General features: G+C 42.7%; 1 pseudogene; it reads right to left on the reverse strand.

Moving 5' to 3' along the window:
• LOC127122169 (probable metal-nicotianamine transporter YSL7) overlaps positions 1 to 23773 on the reverse strand; it is a 34764-nt pseudogene that overhangs the window by 8956 nt on the left and 2035 nt on the right.

The raw sequence follows: 23773 nt of genomic DNA on the forward strand, positions 1-23773 counted from the left end.
AAAAGATTGAAACTGGGATGACATATATTCACGAGCATTATCTGTGCGTAAAATTTTAATGGTAGTATTAAACTGATTTTTAATTTCAGCATAAAACTCTTGGAATATACGGAAAACATCTGAACGATTTTTCATTAGAAATAACCAAGTGCATCGTGAGTAATCGTCGATGAACGTTACAAAGTAATAGTATCCTAAAGTAGACTTCACACGACTAGGACCCCAAATATCAGAGTGAACTAAAGCAAAAGGTGATGCAACACTTTTATTTACTCGTTGACAATAAGTACTACGAGTATGTTTGCCTAATTGACAGGACTGACACTCAAAAGAAGAAAGCTTAGAAAGACTAGGAACTAAAAGACGCATTTTATTTTGACTAGGGTGACCCAAACGTTGATGTGTGAGTTCTTGAGAAGCAATAGAAGCACATGCCACCGGTGGAGAAAGATGATATAATCCTCCAGCTTCACTCCCTGCTCCAATCGTCCGTCCTGTACGTCGATCCTGGATATGAACAGAATTAGCATTAAAAAGAACTGAACAATCAAGAGTACGAATAAGCTTGTGAACAGATATTAGATTAAAGGGACAACCAGGAATGTAAAGGACAGACTCTAAAGACAAGTTTGGAAGTGGATGTGCCTGACCAAGGCCTTGAACTTTGGCTTTAGAACCATCCGCCACAGTGACAGAAGGCAAAGAATCAGAATAAGACAAATGAGATAAAAGAGATTTATTACCAGTCATATGATCAGATGCACCAGAGTCAAGGACCCAAGGACCAAGTGAAGATGTAGAGACAAAAGCTACAGGATTACCCGACTGAGCAACAGCGGCAGATGATGATTGTTGATGGGCTGCTTTGTATTGGAGGAAATCATTGTAATCAGCGGCGGGAATAGTGACATCTTTAGTGATATCCGGTTGAGCAACAACAGCGATCCGTGGTTGTCGTTGTTGTTCTCTTGCCTTTGTACGACAATCGGCTTCAATGTGACCGTAACGATTGCAATAGTTACAACGAATACTTTGACGTCCACCGGTTCGTCCACCACGACCGTGATAGTGGGAAGCAAGAGCAGATGATTCAGTGGGAGAGGAAGTAGGGACCGGTCCAAAAGCATGAGGTGTAGCCAAGCGTAACAATTGTTCACTAATTGCTTCATAGTTAGGAACGTTGGTACCTGATAAAATCTGATTCCGAACGGAATCAAGTTCAGATGGCAGTCCAGCAAGTGCCATGACCATGAAATACTTACTTTGTTGTTCAGCATAAGTTGTTGCATCTTTTGTAAAGGGCATTAAGGTTGTGAAATTTGTCTTTAACGCGTCAAGCTGAGTCAGATAGCCTTGCATATCCATATTCTACAATTTCAAAGAGCGGAGTTTGGTGATGACACTGTAAAGATTATGGACATCATTTGAGAAGACTTTCTTGGCCTTTTCCCAAACCTCGTAGCAAGTGGTATAGGCTTGGTACTGTGCTTGGAGATTAGTTGCTATGGAAAACCATAACACAGTGCATAGAGAAGCATCGGTTTGTTTCCACTTATCGCGTTTGGCGGCGAGAATAGTATCGGCTTTTGTAGTTAAGTGATCCTTATATCCCTGACCGTGAAACCACATCTTGACAGCACCAGCCCATATGTTGTAGTTGGCTGTTCCGGTCAGTTTCTCACACGGAATAAGTGGAATTTTAGTGAACATGATGGAATCGGTATCTCCCATGATATTTGATGGCTCGGAATGAAAAACCGAGAGCAGATCTGGAAAAACGGCGACGGCTGGGGGCAGCGGATGCGCGGCTGATTGTCCGGCGCGTGAGATTCACGTGCGATGAAGGAGAGACGTGTGCGGACGCGTGCGGCGGCGGAAGGCAGTGAATCTGGCCGATCTGTAGGAGACGATTCCGGCGTATAGGAATCTCGCCGAAAAGTCGACAGGAGCGGCGGAGACGGCGGCGGCGCTGTGGGTGGCCGGAAAGAAAAAGAAAAAAAAATTATTTTTATTTTGTGGAAGACAGTAGGTCAACCAGCTCTAGATACCATATTGTAATTGTATCTCTGTGTGTCTAATATGATCACACATGGTGTATATTTATATGCAAATAGGGAATATACAATAGGAAATAATATCAATTACAGTTATGACTAATTGAATATCAATCAATACTAATTGATTGATAACATATTCTTAACAGAAGCCAACACAACAACCGAGAGGTAGCAGCAATTCTAATCAGTACCATGGCAACCGAACCACCGGGGAGTCTGTGCTTCTATGGATGTACAGCATAGTAGTTACTCATGGTCATAATGCTGATGAAGAATCCACTACACATGAGCTTGACTCGGTGTACAAGATTACGAGTTCCAGAGCGACAACTTATTTTGGTGCAATTACCAAGCCAGCTAATTCAACTGTTAGCAATTCGAAGTTGGGAGTCCATAACAGAAACGGAGCTGACAGTTGCGCCAACCAATCATCCAGTCACCGCAGTCATAACAGGTAAATCAAACTCGCTGCATGAGTGTTAACTTGGAAAGTGCCAAAACATTTCCAACGAAACAGCATTGACCGATACCGGTAACATCATCATGAATATGTGAAAGCCAAGACAAATAGCCAATCGGTAACACGACCTTCCCAAATATCGCATCACATTTCATTTAACTGGCTAACCAAGGCATCACATTTCCCAAATATCGCATCTCTCAAAGAGAAAACCAACAGAAATCATTTGAACCAAGGCCTTGCATCGTCATCATCGCGGCTGAATAAAAGGTCTTGAATTTGAATTGGAAGGTGTTTGCAAGTTACTGATAGCCCAAACTGATTGCTGTTTGCTGCCATCAGTAGTTGAAGGTTGCTCATTTCCAGATAACTGTCCCATATTCCGAAAACCTAGACCACTCCACTCCTCCTGGATACCCATGTCACTACTAGATGTTTCCGCTACAGCAGACTGCATAAGCGCACTCCAACTCCCACTCTGAAGGGATGGAAATCCACTAGAACTATCTGTACCATCCAGCATATTAATGTCACTTATATTTGTACCAAATCCATCCCACAGGCTATCATCTGAGCCAAACAAAATCTTCTCTTCAGTTGGATCTAGTGTAGCTACGTTCTGTGAAGGAGGAACCTGCACTATCTTGTCTTGTGATGATAGCTCTGAAGATCCAGCTAGTTCTTGTCTCCCGCTAAAATCTTGCATTGATACAATTCTTTGCTCGTAATTCATTTGCTGCAAGTTTTCCACATTGACTCTACTATTTATACCATGAGCAGCAGGTCCAAACATGCTCTTTTCTTGAATATCCTGTCTTGAAACTAAAGGTCCATCATTTGTGTTACTCTGATCTGATTTTTGGAGACATACTTGCCCTCTTTTGAATTATACACGAGAAGGTAGAGAATCTTGCTAGCCTTCCAAGCTGTAAAATAGTTGCTGAGAAACCGGAACGCAAGCCGAGCTGCAAACGCAAACAAGGCCACGAACGAAATGACGAACATTGCACCAAGCATTATTGCAGACGAACAAGTCCACGATGGTAGCTTCACATGACAATCATAACCATCAACATGAATGGAAACTGCAGAACACAATAAGCCGACACAATGGATATGTTGTAATGAATTAACCAAGCTGCGACATGAGGCAATGATGCTAGTTTGGCCTTGGTGCGGCTGATGCTCACTAACACTAACAATGATTGGTATGTACTTGCTTGCATAAGTAGGATCTAATAGACTTAAACTTCTTCCAACCCATCCCATTGTTGGGCTTGAAGCAACCATTGCAATAAGTACTGCTATCATTGCAAAACATACCGCCAGGCCACCAGAAACAACAAGTGTCACGGCTACTTTGAACATTTTTGGTGACAGTATTCCTTTAATATAGTATACAAGAGCCACCACGTGGATGAGAATGAAAACCAGAAATGATGCAAAGTGCTCGGATGTCATTACAGCATTAAATCCAACAACAGGTACCAGTGAGGCCAATAGTGTGCCCAATATAACAAAAGGTGCATATGCAGTCGAGAAGAATAGCGGCCAGTTACAACGCATAATAGTGCATGCATTGGAATAAAGTTAATGATAAAAGTGTATCCTCCCCATGAGCAAACCATGTAGAAGTATGCTATTGAGTTCAAAGTGGCATAAAAGAGGGACCATGTATTCAGCGTCTTAATATAGAGATAGAAAGTGAAGATCAAAGCAAATATAGCAACAGCTTCATTATCATAGCTTCCTGCCACAGATCGAGATATATATGATGGGACCATAGCCAAAAAAGTGCTGCTGTCAAGCCAGCTCCGGAACCCTTAACCTCCTTCGTTAATAGATAAGTTGCCCACGAGGCAAAGGCTGAGAATATAGGTGCTGTAAAAACACAAACAGTTTCAACCGAGAGAGGTATGTTCAAGGAATTCAATACCCACCACAAGGTGCCTGCTGTCAAGGTCAAACCAGGATAGACAGTCCCGCCAATGACACGGCCAAGGGGATACCAAGTTCGGTCATCAAACCAGTTCCAGAAATCATATATGCCATTCTTTGACAAAAACTGAGTGACTCTGTAGTTGAAATAAGTTGAAATAAGGATCGAATTCATGAATAACGCTCTCATACTTTATAACGGAGAAGAGACGGAGAAGAGACGGATCGAGAAAGCGAGAACACCGATCAGGATCAGGATGAAGAACACAAGAACGTTACCGAAGGCGTGGTGGAGCGAGAATTGAGCATCGGTGGCCGGAAAATGGGCAGTGGTAAATTCACAACTGGGTAGAGATTCAGGTTGAGGCAGGTGATCTTCAGGAATCATATGGAAATCAGCAAAGTGATGGTTATGAGAGTGAGTTTCTTCAGGATGGGAAAGGTGATGGTTGGAATCAATTGTGGAATGGCCAACTCATTTTCAGTCATGGCTTCAGTCATGACCACATCATTGATGGTCTGTTCCTCAGACATGACCACCTCATTGCTTTGCTGTGTTTCAAATATAACCATTCCATTGCTATGCTGAGTTTCTGGCAAAGCCACCTCATTGCTGTGCTGCATTTCAGATACTACAACCCCACCATCATTTGGAATCTCCTCGGAATTAACCTCAGCATAGAACTTCTGGTCAAGAGTAGCCTCAGAACTAACAGGCTGATTCTCAGAGGGTGTTTCAGACTCGATTGATGGATTGCTGGGTGGTGCCTCATAATTAACTTGCTGATTGTTGTCTGAGGCATCGACATTGTTCGACTGTTCATTGGCCAGTGATTCTGAATTCTCTGGCTTGTTATTAGGAGGTTCTATAGTGTTGTCCAACTCATGATTGGTTGTCCCTCCATCTGCATCACCATCAGAAGCCTGTAATTCAGAAGTAGGCACTCCAGCACCGGGCTCTACTCTGGAATCAGAGAGATCACTGTCTGGCAGACAATCAGCCCCGACTGGAGCATTTTTCAGATCAGGGGTCGCATCCACTCTGTCTTCGTCAACAGTAATCATCTTACTTCAATATGTATCCAGCGGAGAAAGATGTTCTAAATAAATAGTGTCACCCAAATAAATTTCTCAAACAAAGTACATTAAAATAAATAGTGTCACCCAAATAAATTTCTCAAAATTGATGGTGTTCTAAATAACTTGAGTATAAAAAAACTGGTACAAACTTGAAAACAATATGGCAACCACTGTTTCCTTCTAATATGTCATGTTATTACATATCTAAAAACTAGCAACCATAAAAATAAACATGTACATGACATCTCTTTCAAACAATAAACAATAGACTAGGACGAATTACAACCAAATCCAAGTAGATAGTAGGATTTCAAAAAGTCAAGTCCAATTGCATAAAAAAAGTATAAAATGAGTAATAAGCTAACAACGTATTGGCTAAAAAGATTAAATTAGGATTTCAAAAAATAGAGGAATTTAAAAACAGAATAATCATATAAAACAAGATGTGTAATAGAGGGTTTTGTTTTTTTGTTATTAGAGTGTGGTACAAAAGTTAATTATTCATGTAAATTCCAGAAGTTTCATGAGCATCTAAAATAGCTCTCTAATTAAATTGTAGATAGAAGAAACGAACATGATTTTCTCTTACTTATTCTTTTGTGTCACAATAGTGTTGCTTTGCTCATGCATATTCTTGGTCAATCTGTACTTTTTGTGACAACAAGGATAACGCAATCAATATTTTAACCATACAAATTAATGTAAAAAAGCGAAATGGTTCTTGTTTTTATTTTCCGCACATATTGCTGTATGTTACAATAGCTGGTTTATTGAAAGTGGCAACTAAATACAATTAAAAAATGCTTTCAACTTACAGTTTTTCAGAATCTAATATATCTAGCATTTTCACCTCTAGATAAAAACTTCATGCATATAGGTGGCTTCACTTTAGAAAGAGCAAGAAAAGAACTGGGAATTGACCAAATTCCATCTCCACAAATCAAACCAGAAGCAACAACAAATCCAAATGTTTCAGCTTTAGTCTTATGGCGAATCTTCCAAACAACCATTATTAAATTTCCAACACACATATCAATGGTGTAATAGCTTCCAATATAAAATGGTATTGCCAATAGAAAAGAAAGAAAACACATGGGGCGATACCAGACATCCCATTACTGTTCCAATAACTTGATTCAGAAACATGGATTTTGCAGAAGTTAATGTGATATAACCTGTTTTGAAGTCTTGAATCATATCAGAAGTTGTGGATACAATACTCATCATGACACCACACGCTACTAAACCTGCCGTGACTCCACCTTTAGAAGAAGAGCCTACCCAAGCGCTAATAGTCAAGATGGCCAATTTTCCGTAGGTTGATGCAAGAGAGTAATCAGTTAGCCCACAACCATAGGCATTGCAAAATACTATTGCTGGTGCAATGATATAAAATGCAGCTATGTAATACCATTTCAATTGATGGAAAATGTGGAGGATAATGATGATTGAGAGGATTGAAATGATGACATAGCCTAACACTGCAAACCAGTAGGTGATTTGATACTTGAGAAACATTTTGCTTGTTTGCTTATTGTCGGAGGAATCTACCTGAAGGAGATGAGCATTTGGTTCACTAGATTGTACTCCTTTTTCTTTTTCATTCCACTCGGAATACAAACACATAAGAGTATGGCCTAAAACTTTCACAAAGTGGTATAAGCCATCACCAAGAACCATTCCTACGGGTATGAAAATCTGTGATTCAAAGAATATACAATTAGGCAACCAAAGGAATGTATCAATAAAAATTTATTACATCATCATAATATGTCCAAATAGATATTGTTCTAATCCAATTGCATTCGAGCTTATATTATAGGATGCAAAAGTTTAATGGATATATAATATAAAATTGATTTTCACTTTAAATCTCAATAATTATATATGCCTACAATTCAAAATAAGAATAAATTAGAAAGGTCCAAAGATGACTTACTTGGTAACCTCCAAAACCACTTAAGTTGGTTTTAGGTAGATTCGCAGGGTACCATACTCCTCTTTTAGCTTCAATGAAAGGCCACATGATACCCCATGAAAGAATTCCACCAATGAGAAGGGATATATTATTTATATATTGATTCAACATCCCAACTCCCACGTAGGTGGCAGAAAAATCAAAATAGAACCTATTAAGATGTACATAAATAAATAACACAAGTTAACAAAGTTGCAAAGGTAGAGGTTTTAGTTTCAGGAAATATTCATATCCTTTAGTTTATTATGCTAGTAACATAGTTATTTTCTTATGAATATTAAAATATAGAGAGTGATTTACATTTCTTTATATGCTTCTAGACCAAATGTTGGGAAGTTTCCAAATCCACAACCTTCACCCGCAGTGAAAAACCATTGGAAGAATCCCCAAGCGAAGCTATAAGAGAGGTATTTTCCAAGTGTTTGTATTTTCTCATTTGTTAGTCTGGCCCCTTTTGTTGTATGGTAACCACTGATAAGATCTGCTGTTGCAGTAGCACTTGAAAATGGCAATTTCAAGTCAACAATAAGAAGCTGCAACAAGCAACATTAAAACAAAATTTCAAATGGCTGCATTCAAACAATCAATCAAACATCGAAGCAACGGAGTTTTCATATTGACACAATTAGTTAGTGTACCTTTCGGAGTGGAACCGCTAAAAAGAGGCCAAGAAAACTAACAGCAAATAGAAATGAAATCATCCATCCTAAAGCAGGAATCTTAGTATCTATTGGACTGCTTGAATCTGAATTTTGTATTGCAATGGATGGACTCATTCCAAACAAGTAACTACCAAATCCACCTGTACAAGGAAATCAAATATCAAATATTTACCAAACTAAGAATTCAAGCAGTAAACAAAGTTGGTGAACACTATGGTACAGGGAACTGCAGTTTTATGTTTAACTAAGCAATACAAATTCTTACTTTTTTTTTTATAACAAATCATCCATCTTATGACTATTCATAATTTAAAGCCTTTAACACATTTTCAGTTTGACACAAAGTTATCTTTATCCCATGGTGAAAATGGGCACAACATTCATGTTATGACATGGTGTTCCCAAATCAGTTGCACTTATAAACTTTAAAAAGTACATATGAAACTGTGGTAATATCATGTTATGGAACTGTTTGAAAGCTTCACCTATAAGTATTAATGTTTTGAACCTATGGATTTTCAAATGACTGCATTGGATCAACAATACACCTTCAACCTATTTCCACCAAAACTAGTGAACTAAAACTTTATAGCAAAAACAGAATCATAATTCAGGATTCTCAGTAACATACACCATATGAGATTGAATCAGTTATGACACATTCTCCCTAACCTACAAACTTCATGTGGTTGAAGCACCGAGCTGACTATTTCACTTAAACAAACAACATCATCTTCACCCTATATAACTTCAAAATATTTCACTTTTTTGACACAAAAATTAACAACAAATTATGAAAAAGTAATAACCTTAATTTTATTTTAATTAAAAATCTGGATATTTTAAAAAAGTTTTAAACATTTAACAACATCATTTTCTACCTTAAACTAGCAACATCACATTTAACGTCATCATCTTCAACCTTAAACTAACAACATCATCTTCAACCTATAAGTTTTAAGAATATTTCACTTTTTTTACACAAAAAGTAACAATAAAATATTTTTCTTAAAAAGTGATAAAAATAATTTTATTTTAATTTAAAATCAACAACATGTAAACTAGAGTGTTCAAATAAATTCATTTCACAGAGTCTCTGCATCAATACAATCAATTTATTACCGGTTATAGCAATGCCGGTTGACGCAGCAACACATGTTCGAATAACGATATGCTCCTGTCTCGTAAATGGTTGATTAACTATTCCAGCTTTTGTGAGCAATGTGTAATACCCCAAAATTTACCCTTCATTTTTTCCAAAAAAAAAAATAAAAAATAAAAAATAAAAAATTAAATAAATAATTAAAATATAACAAATTATTTTGGACTTGGGTCTCCCTCATTCCAAGCCCACAAGTCCACGAAAATCAGCTATAAATATAAGAGTTTCAGTAGGGTTTCAGACACTTGGAAATTCCCTGAGAAATAGACTTGGAGTTCACGTGGAGTTTCAAACCTAGGAACTACTCTGCAGCAACCTTCGGGCAGCCCTGAGAAGTTCATTCCGCCCCGCGCAAACCCTAAACGTTACTTCGCCAATCCGGCCTTGCCTTCCAATTTTAACAGGATCTGGAATCTTTAACATCGTGCAGGTACCAATGGGAAATCCAAATCCCGCAGGTGCTCGCTAGCCGCTTCGCTAGGCGAGCACGCAGCGAAGCTTCGCTAGGCTTTCGCTAGGCGAAGCAGTCGCGAATGTGACAGTATCTGCTTTTATTCCGTTTTGTTCTAACCTGTTCTTTGTGTTGCCATGGCCTTGTTATCTTTTGATTTCATCCTGCTTGCCTAACCCCTTTTGTTGAGTTTTTGTGAGGGCTCACATATTCTCGCAGGGATACCCTCCGGAGGTTTATTCCGATTTCCCGTACTGATTGGTTTTCTTTGATGGCATCAGCTTGGGAGAATCTCAGGGTCGCTTATCCTTTAATTGCTGTAACTTCGGATCTTGATCCGTGTGGTATTTTACTTCTTCCCTTTTATTTCTACTGTTTCTTAGCTGGAAGACCTCGATAGGAGGCAATGTTTGAGCCCCTTGGTGGCATTTTTTCTATTTCAAGATATATGTTTTGTGTGATGTGATTGTTTCCCCATAGGATGCGAGGCTTCGCATAGTCTCCCGTTTGCATGCCAATTTAGGTAGCACTGTTCCTCCGCCTAGGACTTCCTCTTTGCATGCGCGTTCCTACAACGCAAACAAAACCTAAAACCTAAAGCAACACGTTTACTCCTTCTACTACAGGCGAGTAAGTCTCCAAAGGTCGAGCATCCGGTAGATTGCGTAGTAACGTTGTTCACCCCGTAACATAATCCATAACCCCGTAGTTAGTCGAACTACGGCTTGCTCTGATTCTCATTCCAGATGAGATACGTAGGCATAAGACGCGATGTCTTAGCGAGCACAATTACCCCCAACCCATAGGTCAGCCGAGCTACGAAGACTCTGATTCTCATATTCAGATGAGGTACGTATGCAGTGGATGCGACATCCGCGCGAGTCATTTCTCTCAACCTTTTTAGTAAATAGCACATTAGGCAAAACCACACCCTTTAAACAGAAACCGCATAAGTGGATCCCGTAGAGTACTACGGATGCGTAGGGGTGCTAATACCTTCCCTTCGCATAACCGACTCCCGAACCCAAGATTTGGTTGCGAGACCTTGTCTTTTTCTTTCCTATTTTCAGGTTTACTTCGAGCGTTTCCTTTCCCTCCTTTGGGATAAATAACGCACGGTGGCGACTCTCCTGTCTTTTTTCTTCGCCGGTTGTTTTTTTTTCGCACTGTATTTTTTCAGGTTGCGACAGCTGGCGACTCTGCTGGGGACTTTAGAAGTTGACCTCTTGCTGGTCCATCTTCCCTAAGCGAGTCCCTCCTAGCTTGTGTGTTTTCTTGTTTATTGAGTGTTCATTCTTTTGTGCAGTTACTTATTTGCCTAATTGCATTCATGTACATATGTTTGCTGTATCTGCTGCTGTTTGTTTGTTTGTTGGGATGAGGTGTTCTACGAGAGATAAGCCCATTACCCAGGCTTGAGTGTACACACAGGTTTTAGAGTGGATGTTCATGAGGCTTGCGTGGCATGTTGCTGCGTTAAGTCGTTCGTGAAGAACCACACCCAGACGAGGTTTCTCTTGGATATACTATGTCCTACGGATGTTCCGTAACGACATAATATTCCCCTAGAAATTGTCGACTCTGGTGACCATTTCCCGAGAACTCAGTCGAGGCCTCTCCTCCGAGACGTGATTATGTTAGCTCTGGTGGGCGCATTCTCGCTGATTAATCCGAGGACCCCGAGACTGGGAACTTGCTTTAGGATGTCCTGTTGAGGGGAGTCAGTGGAGGTCTTTTATTCCGTAATAATGCCAAACCTTCAATGGTAAACGTATTATTCGCGACTGAAGGGCTGAAGTTGACGAACTTCTGTTCTTAGAACCTACCAGTGAGGGGCGGGCTAAATTCAGGAAACCTTAACCTCCAACCAACCCGGTTTTCTGGAGCAGTGCTTTGATCTCGTATTATATTCCTCAGTGGTTTTCTCTTCAGACAGTGCAACCTGACAAATGCTCAAGCAGATACAGCAATCCTGATTGACACGCCGCTGCATTGCATTCACATCATCACATCATTTGCATTCATATCATTTAACACATGTTTATCCATTTCTAGGGGGTTTACATCTTCTTCTTGATTCCGGTCGGGGTTTTTCCTGGTTCTCTTAAGATGGATATTGGCAGAAAGAGACTCGTCGCCTACAAGTTTCCGGTGGTCTGTTTGGAGCCCATCCAACAACTGATGAAGTTAATGGATCCTGGTTCTCTAGAAGGATTCCGAGAGGATTACGGTTTAATTCTAAGTTTCGTCGCGGTTCTTTCCAAAGATCAACATGATGCTCTCTTCACACTACTGCAGTTCTATGACCCTCCATTAAGGTGCTTCACATTCCCGGATTATGTTTTGGTCCCTACTTTGGAAGAGATTGTCAGTTTTCTCAGAATTCCCATCAAGTCACAGTTGCTATTCTACAGCTCGGAGTGTCTGCCCGATCTCAGCATGGTTGCTTCAACCACATATTTGAGGGAATCAGTTTTGAAGGCTAATATGTGTCAGAAGGGAGAAGTTAACGGTTTTCATCTGAGTTTCTTATTGGGAGAAGCAAAGAAGAAGCTTGAAGATGGTGACCAGAGGGGTTTCAATGCTGTGTTGGCTCTTTGTGTGTATGGGATTGTCTTGTTCCCTAATGTCGCCAAATTTATAGACGTAGATGCCATACGCCTCTTCGTGTTGGGAAATCCAGTGCCGACCTTGCTGGGAGATTTCTTTCATTCAGTGCACCACAGGAATAAGAATAGAAAAGGAGGATTGTTGAATTATTGTGCGCCTTTGTTCTATAAGTGGTTCAGTTCTCACCTACCCAAGTCAGGAGCATTCATTGATGTCAAGGACTCGTTGAGTTGGTCAAAGAGATTGATGGGGTTGAGAGCTGAAGATATTTCTTGGTGGTCTGACCGGAGTTTGCTTCGGGCAGATATTATTCACAGTTGTGGGAACTTCCCGAATGTTCCGTTGGTAGGAAGAAAAGGAGGAATCAACTATAATCCTTCTCTTGCAGTTAGACAGTTTGGATATGCCTTAAGAACTCTGCCGGTGGAAAAGGATGTGGAAGAGTCTCTGTTTTTCCATTCTTCGCCTGATTTGACGGTATCCCGTAAGGCAGCTGAGGCCTGGCTCAAGGTGATCAAGAAAGGAAGAATTGTTCTGGGGAAAGGAGATTGTAGAGCTTACCCTCAGTATGGAGAATGGCTTCAAGGAAGAATCGAAGAGTTTGGTCTACCGTTTCCTATTGAAGAACCCTTGTATTCACCTACTCTCGAGCAGTCAGCAACGGCGAGCCGAGAGGAGTATGACAAGTTGAAGAACACCACGGAAGGACTTCAAATCGAGAACTCGGAGTTAAGGGAGAAATTGCAAGACTGTATGCATCGATTCCATGAGTCAGAATATCAGAAGGAGGAAGCCGTCAAATTGCAAGAGGAAGCCGAAAGGAAATTTGCTGTGGAGGTGAATTTCTTCAGGAAGACAGACGAAGCCTTGAGATCATCCAGTTCTGAGTTGAGGCGAGTCAAGCAGCAGTTAATGGATGCTCATGGTAAATTAGCTGGGTGGCAAGAGCGATGGGATGCATTTTCAACTTCTCGGAAGACAAAGGAGGAAGAGACGGTGGCTGAACTGACTGGTCAGATAGAGAAATTGAAGACTTTGCTGAAGGGGAAGAACCATGAGCTGCTGTGTACCCGATCAACTAATGGTTATATCACAGATCAACTCAATGAGGCTCAAGGATATATCGAAGAACTCAAGACGCTGGCAAGTTTGAAGAAATCCAGACTTGAAGAGGTATTTGGAGAAGATGATGGGAATTACTACAGAGAACACATCAACGAACTGGATAGGATCATTCGCAAGAGGAATCTGCTTATCCGGCATTTGACAGAATCTCCAGAGCATCCTGACACGGTGGCGCTACTGGATGAAGTGAGGAACGGTCCTTATGGGTTGCATACAGGAGGCTGATTTCTGATTTGCTTGTTCCTCTCTTTACTTACTGCTTTGGTGTTATGTAGTGATGATCCACAGGCTTGTTGTGGAGATCCTCCTTTGATGTATTTTTGGCTAAGACCCTTTCCTTGAACTCATTTGTATGATGGTTTCCCTTTATTACATCTTGATCTCAGAAGTTTATCCATGACTCGGCCTTCTTGCACTACCCACCTGATGTGAGACTGGAATCAAGGGGGTAGAATACCTTTTGGAATTGATAAACATGTCATTACATTTACATATTCATTGTCATATCTTGCATAACAGGTACCGCTGCGGTGTTCTCATATTGTTTGGTGTTCCACTAGCAGGATAGCTGACTCAGGCATTCACCGATACGGTACCCGGAGGAATCAACAGAGAACAATGGAAGGTGTACAAGCAGAGCTCGCTGAGATGAGGGCCCGCATGACCCAATTCATGGATGTGGTTCAAGGGGTGGCTCAGGGACAACAAGAGCTCAGGCAGATAATACAGGGGAATCCCCCTGCTCAACCAGAGACAGTGACTGATCCTCCAGCTGGAGAGGTTAACGGACCCAGTGGACCAGGGCCTATCCCGATCCCGCACGCCAACCCCGGTCAACAACCCGTTCATGATGATCAGGACGATCAGTTTCCCCCACTTCAGGAAGACTTTGGCATGGGTCATGGCGTAGACCCCATGTTCAGGAGATTGGAAGAGAGGTTGAAGGCAGTGGAAGGACAGAATCCTTTGGGAGTAGACGTTGCTGACTTAGGGCTGGTCCCAGGTGTGAGAGTGCCACCGAAATTCAAAGTCCCGGTCTTTGACAAGTACAAGGGCAACTCTTGCCCCAAGACTCACGTGCAAGCCTATTTCCGTAAAATGGTTGCATACTCTGATGACGAGAAGCTACTTATGTACTTCTTCCAGGACAGCCTAGCTGGGGCATCCTTGGAATGGTATATGAGGCTGGACAGAGCCCACATCCGTTGCTGGAGGGATTTGGCGGAGGCCTTCGTGAAGCAGTATCAGTATAATGCAGACATGGCTCCGGACAGAACTCAACTTCAGAATCTGTCTCTTAAAAGCAATGAGTGCTTCAGGGAATACGCTCAACGCTGGAGGGAGACAGCTTCCCGTGTTCAGCCCCCTATGCTGGAGAAAGAAATGGCCAACATGTTCATGAATACGTTGCCTGGACCTTATCTGGAGCGTCTGGTGGGGTGCAATGCTTCCAACTTTGCTGATGTGGTCGCTACCGGAGAGAGGGTGGAGAATTACCTGAAGACCTGCAAGATCCAAAGTGGAGGAGGATCCTCATCAGGGGTAAAAAAGTCGTTCGTTGGAGGGCATAAGCAGAGAGAGGGGGGAGTGAATTCTTTGGCTTCCTATCAGAACAGAGGTGTTAGAAGGAATAATTTTCAGAATTATCATCAACAACCGTATGTTGCGGCGGTGACCATTCCAGCTGCAGCGCCACTACAACAACAACCACCGCAGCGTCAACCAGCTCAGTATCAACAGCAGCAACAACCGGGTAACAGACCCGCTTATCAACAGAGACAAAGGATGATGGATCGGCGTTTCGACACCATTCCAATGTCGTACGCCCAGTTGCTTTCTAGTCTTCAAAAACTACAGCTTGTGCAATTACGCACTCTGGCTCCTCCTGTTGGTAGACTTCCGGTGGGTTACGACGCCAACGCTAGGTGTAGTTTCCACTCTGGGGCACCTGGCCACAACATTGAGAACTGCAAAGCTTTTAAGCACGTAGTTCAAGACCTCATAGATTCAAAGGCCATCGACCTTGCACCGGCTCCGAATGTCGTTAACAATCCCATGCCGCAGCATGGTGGTGCGAATGTTAATTTGGTAGAAGGAGAAGCCAAGTCCATTAAGGATGTGTTGAAGTTGAAGACTCCATTGTTGGATATCAAAGGATGCTTGCTGAAGGCCGATGTTTTCCCCGGTTGTGGGAAGGGTTGTTTGGATTGTGCTACTCAGAGTGGAGGTTGTTTGAAGCTACAGCAGGGTATCCAGGCCTTGCTCGACAAGGGTATCCTCCAGGTTGAAGATTTGTCTGTCCGAGAGTCTATGGAAGGGGTCGAGGAAGAAGGGTTTGAAGGTGCTACTGAAGAGTTCCTAGATGTTGTTCCTGCTGATTCTGCAGTCCATGATGATGTATTTACTCTTTCCAATATGGTTGACTCTTTTGTATTTGAACTTGATTCCGATGTTTCGGATGTTTATGCTCCAACAAATGAGGTTTCTGAGTACGACTGTGACATTGCAACTATAACTATTTTCTATCCAACTAATCAGATCAGTGTGCCAGAAGCGCAACCCGCGCCACCAGTGCGACGACCTACTATGACCATCACAACCCCTGGTCCTTTACCCTTCACCAGTGAAAGGGCCATTCCGTGGCATTATGGGGGGAGCGTGTATACGCACGATCATAAGGTGGAACGGCCACTGAAAGTAGAAGAGGGTCAGAAGCCTGAACTTGAAGGTCCCGCAGTGGATAATGTTGGTGGAATCTGGCGATTCACCAGGAGTGGTAGATTGCTCTCACCACCGGTTACCCAAGCTGATAATGCTGATGCTGTGGCGAAAACCAAAGGCAAGCAAGTCGTGAATGAGGGTACCTCTGCACCCCAAGATGGTTCTGAGCCCACTTTTGCAAAGGACGTGGACGAGCTTCTGAGAATCATAAGGAAAAGCGATTACAAGGTAGTCGATCAGTTGATTCAGACTCCGTCCAAGATATCCATTCTCTCACTCCTATTGTGTTCGGAGGCACACAGGGAGGCACTTCTGAAGGTTCTTAATGCTGCATATGTACCTCAGGAGATCTCAGTGAACCAACTAGAAGGGATCGTTGCCAATGTCCATACAAGCAACGGGTTGGGTTTTACTGATTCTGACTTAACACCAGCTGGACGCAATCATAACAAGGCTCTGCACATCTCATTGGAATGCAGAGACACCATGTTATCTCATGTTCTGGTGGATACAGGTTCCTCTCTCAATGTGCTACCCAAGAGGGCCCTGTCGAGGTTAGAAGTAGAGGGTTTGGTCTTGAAACCTTCAGATCTTATGGTGAGAGCCTTCGATGGTTCTAAGAGATCGGTGTTTGGAGAGGTGGAATTGCCAATTCTGATTGGATCACAAACCTTCAACACTGTCTTCTACGTGATGGATATCAGTCCTTCCTACAGTTGCCTGCTGGGTCGGCCTTGGATCCATAATGCTGGGGCAGTCTCTTCAACTCTACATCAGAAGGTTAAGTTTCCGGTCAACGGACGAATTATCACCGTCTGTGGTGAGGAGGACATCCTGGTCAGTAACCTGTCTACATTCAAGTATGTAGAAGTAGAAGGTGAAATTCATGAGACTCTATGTCAGGCTTTTGAGTCAGTTCAAATCAAGGATGCAGCTCCGGTGGAAGAGGTTAAAGCGGGTGCCTCTATCTCATCCTTTAAGCAGGCACAGGCCGTGGTGGATTCAGGTGTTGCTCCCGGTTGGGGACGTCTGTTGGAATTACCAGTTAAGGAAGATAAGTTCGGGATTGGATACCAGCCAGCTCTGACTTCTACAACTTCAACATTTCAGGGGCCGATCACTTTCTCCAGTGCTGGCATCATTCAGTATGGTCAAGTCTCTGCTGTCAACGAAGAAGATGGGGATAGTGACTGCGACATCGACAACTGGGTGCGTCCGAGGATCCCGGGTGAAGTCATCAACAATTGGTCTTCTGAAGAGATTATTCAAGTCACTCTTCTTGAAGAGTAATTTTCTTTGTTTATTCATGCATATCCAAGTCTTACGTTCCACCCAGGGCGTAACGACTCATTGTAGGGCCCGTCTATGTGACACTTGCATTTTTTTATCATAAATAAATGACGTCTTTTCGCATTCAAATATTTCGTTCCTTGTCTTTCTATTTTTTGCAGTTTTTCAAAAAAAAAAATGGCAATGTTTTGTTTAGTTTCCACATTTTTTTTCACACTCATAAGCACATACCATCACTCATGCAGATGCACATCACCGGATCCTATTGATAACGGTTCTGCTATGGCTCGCTTCGACTTTGAAAATCCAATCTTTCAAGCTGAAGAAGAGGATGATGAAGATTGTGAACTCCCTGAAGAACTCACCAGGTTATTAAAACAAGAGGAAAGGGTCATTCAACCGCATCAAGAGTCTGTTGAAGTGATTAATCTCGGCACCGAGGACGCCAAGAGAGAAATCAAGATAGGGGCTGCTTTAGAAGACAATGTGAAGAAAGGGCTGATTGAATTGTTGCAAGAATACGTTGACATCTTCGCCTGGTCTTATCAGGACATGCCTGGGCTGGACACAGACATCGTGGTACACCGCTTGCCTCTCAAAGAAGGTTGTCCTCCGGTCAAGCAGAAGCTCAGAAGAACAAGACCAGAGATGGCTGTCAAGATAAAGGAAGAAGTGCAAAAGCAGTTGGATGCAGGGTTTCTAGCAGTCGCCAATTATCCGCCATGGGTTGCAAACATCGTCCCAGTATCTAAGAAGGATGGAAAGGTACGGATGTGTGTCGACTATCGGGATCTGAACAGAGCTAGCCCTAAAGATGATTTCCCATTACCTTACATCGACGTTTTGGTGGATAATACAGCTCAGTTCTCGGTATTCTCCTTCATGGATGGCTTTTCTGGCTATAACCAAATCAAGATGGCACCAGAAGACATGGAAAAGACAACTTTCATAACCCCATGGGGCACCTTCTGCTACAAGGTGATGCCGTTTGGTCTGAAAAATGCCGGAGCAACATATCAACGAGCTATGGTAACTCTGTTCCATGATATGATTCATCATGAAATCGAGGTTTATGTTGATGATATGATTGCCAAATCTCAGACAGAAGAAGAACATTTGGTGAATTTGCAGAAACTGTTTGAGCGTTTGAGGAAATTCAAACTGAGACTTAATCCGAACAAGTGCACTTTCGGGGTGAGATCGGGAAAATTGCTGGGTTTTATTGTTAGCGGAAAAGGGATTGAGGTGGATCCCGACAAAGTAAAAGCGATACAGGAAATGCCTGAGCCAAGAACAGAGAAGCAAGTCCGTAGTTTCTTAGGGAGGTTGAACTACATTGCAAGGTTCATCTCTCACCTAACAACCACGTGTGAGCCAATTTTCAAATTGCTGAGGAAAGATCAGGATATCAGGTGGAATGAAGATTGTCAAAGGGCTTTCGAGAAGATAAAAGAGTATCTACAGAAACCTCCGATCCTTATACCTCCAGTTCCTGGGAGACCTCTGATAATGTACCTATCAGTGACTGAGAACTCGATGGGGTGTGTATTGGGACAGCATGACGAGTCTGGTCGAAAAGAGCATGCCATATACTACCTTAGCAAAAAGTTTACCGACTGTGAAATCAAATATTCGCAGCTTGAGAAAACTTGCTGTGCTTTGGCCTGGGCTGCTCGCCGACTGAGGCAGTATATGTTGAACCATACTACCTTGTTGATTTCTAAGATGGATCCAGTGAAATACATATTCGAGAAGCCAGCTCTCACCGGAAGGGTCGCTCGTTGGCAAATGATTTTAACAGAGTATGATATTCAGTACACGTCGCAAAAGGCCATCAAAGGTAGTATTCTATCAGACTACCTTGCCGAGCAGCCGATTGATGATTATGAGCCGATGAAGTTTGAATTCCCTGATGAAGACATCATGTTCCTCAAGATGAAAGACTGTGAAGAGCCAGTTGTTGGGGAGGGACCTGATCCGAACGAAAAGTGGACTTTGTTGTTTGATGGGGCTGTCAATGCTAGAGGAAGTGGAATTGGTGCTGTCATTACAACTCCGAAAGGTGCCCACATACCTTTCACCGCTCGTTTGACTTTTGAGTGCACAAATAATGAAGCTGAGTACGAGGCATGTATCTTGGGCATTGAGCAAGCCATTGATCTGAGAATCAAGACTCTGGACATCTTCGGAGATTCAGCTCTGGTGATTAATCAAGTGAATGGTGATTGGAATACTCTCCAGCCCACTCTGGTCCCCTACAGAGATTACACGAGAAGACTGTTGACTTTCTTCACAACGGTAAAATTGTATCATATACCTCGTGATGAGAACCAGATGGCAGACGCACTTGCTACTCTATCCTCCATGATCAAGGTAATTCGTTGGAACCATGCTCCCAGGATCGATGTGATGCGCCTTGACAGGGCCGCGTATGTGTTTGCTGCTGAACTGGTAGTCGATGACAAGCCCTGGTATCACGATATCAAGTGCTTTCTGAAGAATCAAGAGTACCCTGCAGGGGCATCCAACAATGACAGAAAGACTTTGAGAAGATTGGCAGGCAGTTTCTTCTTGAACAAAGACGATGTGTTGTATAAGAGGAACTTCGACATGGTTTTGCTCAGATGTGTGGACAGACACGAGGCGGACATGTTAATGCAGGAAGTTCATGAAGGTTCCTTCGGTACTCATGCCGGTGGACATGCAATGGCTAAGAAATTGTTGAGAGCGGGTTATTATTGGATGACCATGGAATCAGATTGTTTCAAGTATGCTCGGAAGTGTCATAAATGCCAGATTTATGCTGATAAGGTGCATGTACCGCCGAATCCTCTGAATGTGATGTCTTCGCCGTGGCCGTTTGCCATGTGGGATATTGACATGATTGGAAAGATTGAGCCGACTGCTTCCAATGGGCATCGCTTCATCCTTGTTGCCAATGACTATTTCACCAAATGGGTCGAAGCAGCGTCATTTGCGAATGTCACCAGACATGTGGTTGCCCGTTTCATCAAGAAAGAAATTATTTGTCGCTATGGGATTCCCGAAAGAATCATTACTGATAATGGTTCTAATCTCAACAACAAAATGATGAAGGAGTTGTGTCAGAACTTCAACATTCAGCATCACAATTCTTCCCCTTACCGCCCTAAGATGAACAGCGCTGTTGAGGCGGCAAATAAGAACATAAAGAAGATTGTGCAGAAGATGGTCGTTACGTACAGAGATTGGCATGAGATGCTACCCTTCGCCTTGCATGGGTACCGCACTTCAGTACGTACATCGACAGGGGCAACCCCTTACTCCCTTGTGTATGGTATGGAAGCCGTCCTACCTGTTGAAGTGGAGATTCCTTCTCTAAGAGTCCTGTTGGATGTCAAGTTAGATGAAGCTGAATGGATTCGGACAAGGTTCAATGAGTTGAGTCTTATCGAAGAGAAGCGAATGGCAGCCATTTGTCATGGGCAGTTGTATCAGAGTCAGATGAAGAGAGCTTTTGATCAGAAGGTGCGTCCTCGTTGTTTCCAAGTCGGAGATTTAGTGTTGAAAAGGATCCTTCCTCCTCAGACAGATCACAGGGGCAAGTGGACTCCTAACTATGATGGACCGTATATTGTCACCAAGGTTTTTGGTGGTGGGGCCTTAATGCTTGCAACTATGGAGGGTGAAGACTTCGCTTCCCCTGTGAACTCAGACGCAGTTAAAAAATACTTCGCATAAAATAGACCCGCTGGACAGTAAAAAGAATAGTCCAGGCAAAAATGGGCATCCCGGCGAACCAAGAAAATGGAAAGGTTCGGGCAAAAATTAGGGATCAAAAAAATAAAAAAAAGATTGTACACCCGGTAAGTTGAAAACCTGAAAAGGCAACTTAGGCAAAAATGGGTATCCCGGTGGATCGAAAACCCAAAAAGGGCGATCCAGGCAAAAGTTAGGGATTAAGCGAATGACTGCGTTCTGAGTAGCTCTGAATCTCATCTCGTGCCAATGACTGGAAATTTTTGAAGGATAGGAAACAGTCCAATCACTCTTTCAGAAAGCTGATCATCTGGAGGATCTTGAAGACGGGCAAGTCATAGCAGAATTGGAGCCCAATAGAAATCCACTTCACATTGCCATTAGATTAATTTTTGTTTTATCTATTGTGCGATTACCTCTTTCCAGGGATTGCTTCTTAATGTAAATGCCTATTCAGAGGCCATTCAATCAATAAAATCATGTTATTCAGTATATCTCTGTTTTCGTTTTCATTTTACTGTTTTGTTTGCGAAAATGACGTCCGAATTTTTGATAAACATTGCATCATGACACATAAGGGCTTTACAGGTACATGCTCAGTAAACATTTAAAATTGCTGTAAATTTTGAGTGCCTTGGATCGTCTATTTAGAACAGATACCCTCGGGGCATTTCTTTAAAATCCCTTTGCAGATGATCGTGAATATCTTCCCCAGAAGTCACCAACAGACTTCGGCGTCTTATCCCTGTAGAGCTAATTAGAGCGTTGGATTCTTCAATCCCCAGCAGGTTTTCACCACTGTACTTCCCCAAGCGTTTGTTTCAGGACATACACTCCCCAGTAGAGTTGACAGTGCCAGACTATATATCCCCAGCGGAGTTGACAGTGCCAGACTGTATCTTTCCAGCAGAAGTGGCTGCTCCTTAGAGTTCGATGCCAAATCGATAGTCCCAATGCCAGATCCATGGTTTCTTTCCTTGAAGCAGAACCTCGGTACCGTATCAGTGTTTGCTCCCCCTGCTGAGTCATCTCTCGCAAATCGTGGTTGCCAGAACCATTGTAGCTTTCCTCAGCAGCAGGCTTCCAATGCCATTCCTTCCCCGATCAGAGTCTCGGTATGGCCAGAACACCGCATGGCTAGTCATCTCCCCACAGAGTTCATTGTGGTGTGTATCTCCAGCAGCCTGGCCAGAGCCCAGAGGATGGTAATCATTTCCCCAGCAGATCCCCTTGCCTCGGCTTGGCATTCTACCCAGCATTTCGCATCCCTGCATGTAGAATCATATTGCATTGCATCCTTCCAAATCGCGTAGCATTTCCATTTTCATGGAGCATTACGCCATTGAAAAATTCAAACATACGCATGTAAGCATAAAACATTCTCGGTATCCCAAGTGATAAGCTAGAAGTTGTTTCCACTACTCAGACTGAAGATTGTTCATGACTTAACTTTGTGTCATTGGCCCAGGCGCCGCCTCTATTATCATTCCCTATTTCTGCCGATGCTGACAGGCATGAAGTTTTCCGGTATCCAGACCGAAGTGGCATTCAGGCCAGTTTTCCGGTATCCAGACCGAAGTGGCGTTCAGGCCAGTTTTCCGGTATCCAGACCGAAGTGGCGTTCAGGCCAGTTTTCCGGTATCCAGACCGAAGTGGCGTTCAGGCCAGTTTTCCGGTATCCAGACCGAAGTGGCGTTCAGGCCAGTTTTCCGGTATCCAGACCGAAGTGGCGTTCAGGCCAATTTCCGGTATCCAGACCGAAGTGGCATTCAGGCCAGTTTTCCGGTATCCAGACCGAAGTGGCATTCAGGCCAGTTTTCCGGTATCCAGACCGAAGTGGCGTTCAGGCCAATTTCCGGTATCCAGACCGAAGTGGCATTCAGGCCAGTTTTTCGGTATCCAGACCGAAGTGGCATTCAGGCCAGTTTTCCGGTATCCAGACCGAAGTGGCATTCAGGCCAGTTTTCCGATATTCAGATCGAAGTGGCGTCCCGGCCAGTGTTCCGATGTTCAGATCGAAGTCCTTTCCAGTATTCAGACTGATGAGCGGCATTCCGGCCATGGTTATTTCTGTGTTACCATTTATTTTGGTATGCAAGTTAACATTCTTTATTCAGACTGACTCTCACCGTACCAGACGGATTCTTCTTTCAAGACCACCTCTTTGCCGATTCTGACAGACATTGTTACTTGATTTCACTTCAGTGCAAATTTTTGGGCTTTTATTGTATTCAATCCCTTGATACCTCGAAAGCACGAAAGCAGCTGTCATCTTCCTTCCGGGTCTCCAGTTGATTGAATAGGGGCAGCTGTAATACCCCAAAATTTACCCTTCATTTTTTCCAAAAAAAAAAAAAAAAAAAAAAAAATTAAATAAATAATTAAAATATAACAAATTATTTTGGACTTGGGTCTCCCTCATTCCAAGCCCACAAGTCCACGAAAATCAGCTATAAATATAAGAGTTTCAGTAGGGTTTCAGACACTTGGAAATTCCCTGA

Source organism: Lathyrus oleraceus, chromosome 2 (assembly GCF_024323335.1).
Source record: "Lathyrus oleraceus cultivar Zhongwan6 chromosome 2, CAAS_Psat_ZW6_1.0, whole genome shotgun sequence".
In the NCBI taxonomy this organism is placed as follows: domain Eukaryota; kingdom Viridiplantae; phylum Streptophyta; class Magnoliopsida; order Fabales; family Fabaceae; genus Lathyrus; species Lathyrus oleraceus.